The sequence below is a fragment of the Felis catus genome, chromosome B2 (assembly GCF_018350175.1).
Source record: "Felis catus isolate Fca126 chromosome B2, F.catus_Fca126_mat1.0, whole genome shotgun sequence".
NCBI lineage: Eukaryota > Metazoa > Chordata > Mammalia > Carnivora > Felidae > Felis > Felis catus.
Window position 1 is genome coordinate 99,142,989 of NC_058372.1, and position 8,709 is coordinate 99,151,697.

The following is an 8,709-nucleotide window of genomic DNA, read 5'->3' on the forward strand; positions in this document are numbered from 1 at the left end:
GTAAATGGGCCAGAGTAACACTCAAATGAGGAGTATATTACAGTCTCTGCAACTTTCAAGTCCTTGAGGCTGGCACTAATCTCTGTAATCCCTCCAGAAATGTGATATTGCCTTTCGTTTACTATTTTCCTAGACAGAGGCAGTTCCAGTGGCTTTCACTTGACCTTTTCCACCGTAATAGCCCTCCACAGATCAGTGAACCTATGTGGGGATTCTACCAGCTGCTGAGCAGATCTATTCTAATCATGCATTCCAGAACTGGGGACATAATCATGGGGTGTGTTTGGGGATCTACTGGGCCCACTGTGAAACAGACCTGAGCTAATACTCCATTGATCACCTGACGTCCATAAGCCCCTACTCTGACTGGTGGCTTGTATGATTATGGAGGGTGAAAAGTCCCACAGTCTGCACTCTGCACGTTGAAGACCCAAGAAAGCCAGTGGTGTAGTTTCAAGGCCTGAGAGCCGATGGTGTAGATTCCAGTCTCAGTCTCAAGGCTTGAGAACCAGGAGCACCAAGGGTAGGAGAAGACTGATATCCCAGCTCAAGCAGTCAGACAGAGAGTAAGAGAGAGATGGAATGCAATGCCTCCCCTCCTGTACCTTTTTCTTCTTAGGTCCTCAGTGGACTGGATGATGTCCACCCACTGGGGAGGGGGACAATCTATTTCATTGAGACTACTGATTCACATGATAATCTCTTCCAGAAACACTGAAACACTGTCACAGACACACCCAGATATAATATTTAACCGGGTATCTGGGCATCCCATGATGTTGACACAAAAAATTAACTATCACAAGTGGTTACTTTTGGAGGGATGTAAAGTGGGAGAGGCATGAGAGAGACTTCTGAGGCTCACATGAATTGTAATTCCCTCACTTTCCTCGGGCTTCCATTCAAATGTCACCTGCTCAGAGAGGTCTAACCATATCACTCTATATAAAATAGTAGACTTTGATCCTCCCTGTTTAAAAAAAAACTATTTTTCTGAGCATGAAACACCTCTGTACATTAAGGTATGTACTGTTGTACTCTGTCTACCCCAATCGAATATAAGTTCCATGAAGACAAGATTTTTGCCTCATTCACCATTTTTTTGACTCATTGTAGGCACTTAATAAATATGCCTTGAGTGAATGAATGACTGAATGAATGAATTTTGCAGATTTGGAGCACCATCAATTTAGGGTCACCAACCTCCAAGCATTAGTGATCTATCTCATGAACCTGTGGGCAGAACTCTTCTATATGCCTCTTCTAACACTACCCACCGCCACCCCCACCCCCCCCCATCTTCAAGCTCCTTCCCTGTCCTGCAGTTCCTCACTTGTTATCAGCAAAAGACTGGGAACAAGCAAGGTCATCCAATGAGAATTCCACACCTACAAACATACCCTCTTCCCCACCCCCACCACCCCGTCCCCGTTCTGGCTTGCCTTCTGTCTCAGCGGAAGAGTGGTCTCTACCATCCCCTCCCCTGTCTTCTCCAAGAATCTGTACATCAATTAACTCTCTGTGGTTGAATCTTCAGTGTCTCCCACTCTGTTTCTTCCAGGAAACTTGAGCATTTTCAAGTCTGTCATTTTAAACATCCCAGAGCTTGGATGAACGTGGGCCTCCCTACACTATCAGGCTTGGACAGAATCAGCTGAAGGACTGAAGTTGAGAGTCCAGGTCGGAGGTCTTTGGGGCCCGAGCGGGGTGGGCTGAATTACCATGAGCAGGCCACAACTCACCTCCATCTTTTGACCTAGTCTTGTTTTCTGCCCTTCCCACAGGCTCAGAAGGCTGAGGTGCCCTCTCTCTGTGCCCAATCCCAGCATGTAACAACAGCATGTGCTCGGCATGGCCTAAACCCTGGCTGTTTGTCAGAAAGCTCCCGGAGGAGCTTTCAAAAATATACATTCCCAGATCCCACCGCCCCCTGAGATTCTGATTAGGTCTGGAATCTATATATATATATTTTTCAACATTTATTTATTTTTGGGACAGAGAGAGACAGAGCGTGAACAGGGGAGGGGCAGAGAGAGAGGGAGACACAGAATCGGAAACAGGCTCCAGGCTCTGAGCCATCAGCCCAGAGCCCGACGCGGGGTTCGAACTCCCGGACCGAGAGATCATGACCTGGCTGAAGTCGGACGCTTAACCGACTGTGCCACCCAGGCGCCCCAAGGAATCTATATATTTTTTAAGAGCTTCCCGGGTGACTCTGATGTACAGGCAATGTTGGAAATCTGGGTAAGTGTGTCTGACTCCTGGATGCACATTAAAATCGCCAAGGTGAGAGTGGGGGGTACTTTTAAAAAATATTGATGTCAGCTAGCCCCACCCAAGAGATTCTGATTCTGTTGGTCTGTAGTAGGCCGAGGTATCAAATTTTTGTTTTGTTTTGTTTTGTTTTTTCCCATGCATAGTCAGGGTTGAAGACCTCTGGTGCAGACAGTCAAACGGGATTTTGTTCGGGGACGGTTAGCTCACATTTGAGTGGGTGCAAAGGTAAGGCAGGCATGGGAGAAGACCAGACATACTCTGGGTGCTCTCGGTGGGCTAGGCAGACAGCAAGATGCAGAGGTCAATGTGGGAAGGGCCGAGCTCAGACAAGGTATCAAGCTTACCCAGAAGCCTTTCTGCTAAGGTAGTTTCCTGACTCTAGGCCCATGTTTTTTTTTTTTTTTTTATCTCATTCTTCTCCTACTAGGAACCAAATCCCAGGCACAGCAGGCTGGAGGCTTAAAGAGACCACAAAAGCAGGGAGGAGACATAGCTTTAATCTGTTCCCTTACCAGAGGACATCCTCATTCTCCTTCCTGCTCCCAGCCTAGTAGAATAATGCCACTGGGATGTGCAGGCCTGGATGAGAATACTGACGTAATGGCTCTGCTCCTAAGAAAATTTTCTTTGCCCTACACCTTCTGGCTGGTTAAATCATTCAATTGTCTGAGAATCCAGGCCATGAATGTATTCTCTGCGGTATACTCAAGCTGCAAGATATTACTAGTAGATAGGTTTGCACAGTTTTTAAGGAAAATCAATTAGAAAACCAACAAAAAAGAGTGTTGAATGAGACTGAGTAGTTTTTTTCCAACATTTAAGCTGGGATAATCTGTCTCCTAACGTCACCTGGATAGTTTATTCACCCAGTAGCTTAACAAATGTTTATCGAGTACCAGTCCTGGTGTTGAGAGTCGGGTAGAAAATGTTAAATGAATCAGACATGTTCCTGCCCACATGGAGATTATAGTTTAGCGCAGGGCAAACTATGGCCCTGATGCCAAATCTGGCCCTCTGCCTGTTTTTGTAAATAAAGTTTTATTGGAACAGAGTCATGACCATTTGTTTACAAATTATCTCACTGCTCTCAGACTAGAGTGGCAAAGTTGAGTAGCTGAGTGGTTGTAACAAAGACTATATGGTCTGCAAAACCTAAAATATTTACTACTAGGCACTTCACAGAAGCAGTTGGCCAATCCCTGGTCTACTGGAGAGTTGAAATATGTTTTCCCATTTCAAGGAAACACTTGGTTTTTGTTAGCTGACTTAGACAAGGGATTTTGGTTAAAAGGAGAGAATCTACTTAGGTTCAAGGAGAAAGGGGGATTTTTCCTCATGGAATCCATGGACAAGAAATTATATATAGGCATTGCTCCTATAGCATGAGCTTTTGCCATACAAACTGGCCATAACTCAATTCTTTTAATTAAAGAACATCATCTGCATTACTAAGAACACCATTGGTTACAATAAGATCTTGACCAGGAACTAATAACATATTCAAGAGCTGGCACTGATACAAGAAAAACTGTTGCCTGAGAGACACAAGAGCTTTGTTTGGGTAGTTTTGACTTTGTTTATCCTAACAATAGGTGATAACAATGGTAAAGGAGATTAAGAATATACAAAATGTCCCCTCTTGGTGATAAGAAAAGAATGGACAAGATTTTTAAGCAAAAGCTAAAAGTCACCAAATGCTGAATTTGCTCTGTGATGTTTAGATTTTACTCTTACAGCTATAAAAGTATCCTTATTATTGAAATTACTGCAGAAAAAATAACTTCTTTGGGGGCAAATCTGAAACTCTCCACCCCCCATTCGTTCTCCCTCCTTAATACAATGATATTTAAAAAGCAATTTTTGAAGGGGTGCCTGGATGACTCAGTCAGTTAAGCATCCGACTTTTGATTTTGGCTCAGGTCATGATCTCACGGTTTGTGAGTTCAAGCCCCACACTGGGCTCTGTGCTGACAGTGCAGAGCCTGCTTGAGATTCTCTGTCTCCCTCTCTCTCTGCACCTCCCTGCTCCCTCTCTCTCTCTCTCTCTCTCTCTTTCAAAAAATAAATAAACATTTTCATATATATATATATTTAAAAAGCAGTTTTTTGGGGCGCCTGGGTGGCACAGTCGGTTAAGCGTCCGACTTCAGCCAGGTCACAATCTCGCGGTCCGTGAGTTCGAGCCCCGCATCGGGCTCTGGGCTGATGGCTCAGAGCCTGGAGCCTGTTTCAGATTCTGTGTCTCCCTCTCTCTCTGCCCCTCCCCCGTTCATGCTCTGTCTCTCTCTGTCCCAAAAATAAATAAACGTTGAAAAAAAAATTTTTTTAAATGTGAGATTTCTGAGGAATGCAGATTTGACTGCCCAGTCAGACCTCATGAGGAGTAGAACTGGGTCAGGACCTGAGGTCATTCTCAATGCTTCCCCAGAAGTACATGGCCCATTGGGCTTCCCTCTCTGTTCTGCCTTGCATCCTCTCTTGCCTGGCTTCCTCTGTAAAAATCTGAACAACCTAGCCCATTGGCCCAAGCGTACATGTCTCCAGAGCCTGCCATCACCAGGAGACAGTGTTAGGATCCCTTGGTGTAAATTCTTAAGAATCTGACTGGCTTAATCCAATTTATAGTTGGATACTTTTAGAAGAGCCTGCTAAAACCTTGACCTTTATATTATCACCAGGCCAAAAGACGACATTTCCAGCCTCCCTTGAATCTCAGTGTAGCCCTGAGGCTAAATCCTATGCAATGAGATAGAAGCAACAGTGTAGCAAGTCTTCTGGGAAGTTTCCTTGGGGTTAGATGTGATGATGTGGTGGCCAAGAGCACAACAGCCACATCCTTGAGCTTGGGTTACTGAGGAAGTCCCCACACCAACCCTGAACTGCCTACATCCAGGCATATTTTATGTGAGAGAAATGTATGCCCATCTTGTTAAAGCAACTATTTGGGGAAGTTTCTGTTACTTGCAACTGAACGTAAACCTGATAGTTTCCTCTGATCCAATAAGCTGTGGCCAGAGAGGCAGGACATGGGGGATACTGCCCAGATAGTGAGCCCCCAGATCTGAGCAGATTTCCCGGGAAAGTGGGCTTTGGCAGAGCAGGCAAACCATGTGGAGTATTCGCAACACTGGCTGAGGTCCACTGCCAGCCCACTTGGCTTTGTAAGGGAGGGACATACTAGGATACATACAAAATTTGGGGGTGGGCTGATATCGTAGAACATGCACCAAGGTAAAAATTATAATTCAAAAGAAACAGACTCTGAGTGATGGAATTGTGGGTAGCATGGCTGCGGGCCAGGTCGGCAGGTGCCCTGAGCAGATGGAAGTCAACTGTTCTGCTAATAATTGAAGAAACGTTGGTTACATTCTTTCAGAGATCTGGTTAACTCATTCCCTCTGGCTACTTAGGGCTGTAATTTATAGGCAGCAAAGTCACTTAGGATAATAAAGCCCCCAGGCCTGGTAGGAAACTGCTGAGATTTTTCAAGAAGAAAGGGACCACTTAAAAAACATCTCAATTGGCTTTTCCTGAGTGAATGATACCCAGAGGAAACAGGTTTCAAATGTGTCTCCATAATTCACACCCTCAAGAAGAAAGATGAGAGGAACCAAGAAAAAAATACTAAAAGCGCTACATTCATTTGAAATATCTGACAAGTTAGGAGAGTCCTGGAACAGGTTTTCAACAGAACTACAACTCCCAGAGGACTCAGATCCCGCCATTAGTTTTCTTCTTTTTCCCTGAAAGCTCTTAATGAACTGAAAAAAACTGGTTCAAATATCAATTGGTTTGAATGCATCTATTCAATAAAAGGAACAAGGTATGTCATTTTTAAAAGTAGCCTTTCTTCTATACAACCGTGTCCTTCTGGACTGTGGTCTTTCTGTTTAACTTCTTCCCAAGTGGATAAAATCCTAAAAGTATGTACGTAACCTTTGATGGTGAAGAAGCACCTAGCTTTGCAATGCCCGTACCCTCAAGTGGCCGTGTCCCTCTGGGTCACAGGCACAGCAGGCCTGAGCTTAGCCACAAATGTCAAACACTTGAAAGAAGAGATTTAAGAAAGAAATCGGTTGTTCTCCGTGTTCAGAAAAAAAATGTTTAAATGGTCTGTAATAGAAAATGGGGGGTGGGGGTGGGGAGGGAAATACTCTATTCTCTGGCCTCAGCACAGATCCCCCAAGAAGACAACTCATAGAAACAGGAAACCTGTGGGACGCCTAGGTGGCTCAGTAGCTTAAGCGTCCGGCTCTTGGATTCAGCGCAGGTAATGATCTCACAGATTGTAAGTTCGAGCCCCACGTCGGGCTCTGTGCTGACAGCACAGAGCCTGCTTAGGATTCTCTCTCCCCCTCTCTCTGCTCCTCCCTGGCTGTCTCTCTTTCTCTCTCAAAATAAATAAATCAACTTAAAAAAAATTAAAAAAAAGAGAAAGAAACAGGAAACGTTTGTGGAAATGAAGACCACCAATGTGAAAAAAATGACGATTTATCCAGAGTTTGCTACAGCAAGGGAGTCAGCCGCCATGGCTCCAAGACAGGCTGAAGAGTGGGAAACTTCATAGTAGGAAAAAAGAGAAGACTGTAGTTGTACCCTAAATAGACACTGTTGTCACGAGGAAACTGTAAGCAAGCTAAGTAGACATGGGGCATCCCGTGTCATTGATTAGGGGTGAGTATTGGCTTTCTCTAGTTGGTCCTAAGTTGGAAGTGGGACAAAAATTAGGGAAGCTGTCAATTAATAATCAAGCCCTGGCCATTTGGGGCCAATTGTTTCAGGAATGGTTGTTTAGTTTTCTGGATCTAACGATGCAGCTAGTAATCTGGCCCCCTGGGAGGCTGACCTAGCGCAGGCAGGCTCCCTGGGCTGCTTATTGTAGATTAAGGGGCTTGGCTTCCCACACGGGTTGCTGCAGGTTGTAGGTCAGCGCTCTATTTTTATATGTAGTCTGGACATCATCCGTTTGTATATTCAGTGTCTCATCTTTCAGACAAAGACAGCTGACTCTGGGTAGCTGGCCTACAACCAGCAAGGTAACTCCCAGCGTTTCTAGAGAGCCACTTTGAGAGAGATAGCTAATTCCACAGGCCACCATGCCCAGAAGTGCTAAGGGCACACCACTGAATGTGAACGCATCCCTCTGAACTCAGTGCCCCAAGGTGACGAAGAAGGAAGGGAAAGGTAGTGGTTATGGTAGCACCGGAGTCCTAGGAGGAGAGGAGGCAACAGGGCTCAGTAGCCCTCAGCTGCCGTTGTAGGTTAGAACCCCGTGGGCAGGTATGAGCAAATACTGATGTCGGGGTCCCACACCACCCTCCAAAGATTCTAATTTAATATAGCAGGCCAGAAATCAGTATTTTTTTCAAAACTTCCCCGGTGATTCGAATGAGCAGCCCACGTTGGCAGCTGCTGACCACAATGAACAAACCTTTGAGTGACGCTGGGAGCGCACATTTAGCTATTAGTGACAACGAAATCAGGGCATGGAGCCATGACCACTTTCTCAAGAAGCCTCCAATCTCTCAGTCTTGCAATGTGGGACTAGAAAAATCAAATGCGGACTGAAACAGGGTAGCACATAGACAGCAGCATGGAGCGTGAGCCTGTGTGTGCGAAATGAAAACGCTGCAGGATCTAAACCGAGGGCGTGAGGAGCAAACGTGTGCGCTTAAAACCGCGGCAAACACAGCTGAGCCCTACCTATTTCGAGCAGCAGCCTTCCTTTTCATTTTAACCATTAAGCAGCTTGTTGCGTCTTTTTCAAATGCCATGTTAACGTAACTTACTATTTCTCACAGGCTGTGATGAGCACACACACGGGTGCGTGCTCTTAACTGTGTCTAAGCTTGTACGTCTCTCAAACACTTTAAACAGAAACAGTTACATCTGGGGCATGTAAACTCCAAAACCTTAAAAGAATCACACACTCACTCTACACAGGCTGGTCTCTATTTTTTTTTTTTTTTTTTTCCTAGTCATTTCTAAATTTTCAAATTTACCAATTTACCTGAATCTGATACAATATCGCCCCCTGGTGGAAATCTATGGGGAAGAAGCACACTGATTGAAAGGAGAATGTTTAATACCGCAAAGGAAGTTAAGATCTTTCTCTCTTTCTCATCCCCTTGTCTCTCTCTCTCCTTGTCTCTCTGTCTCTCCCTCTTTCTTTTTACCAGCAGAATGTTCTCCTAGAGAAAATCATATGCAAAAGCTCAACGAACAAAACAATCAAATGGAGCTCTGCTGGGGACTTTCTCTTCCCCACCTTCTCATTGCCAACCCCATATCTCCCCCACCCCCACCCCTGGGATGTCCAAACGAGAATTATTATCACTAAGCACAAGCCATCTCCTGCCAAAATTAAAATTAAAGTTCCGTACAATTCTCCAAAGCTTCCTTACCTCAGTGAGGAGCTCCTCCTTTACCATT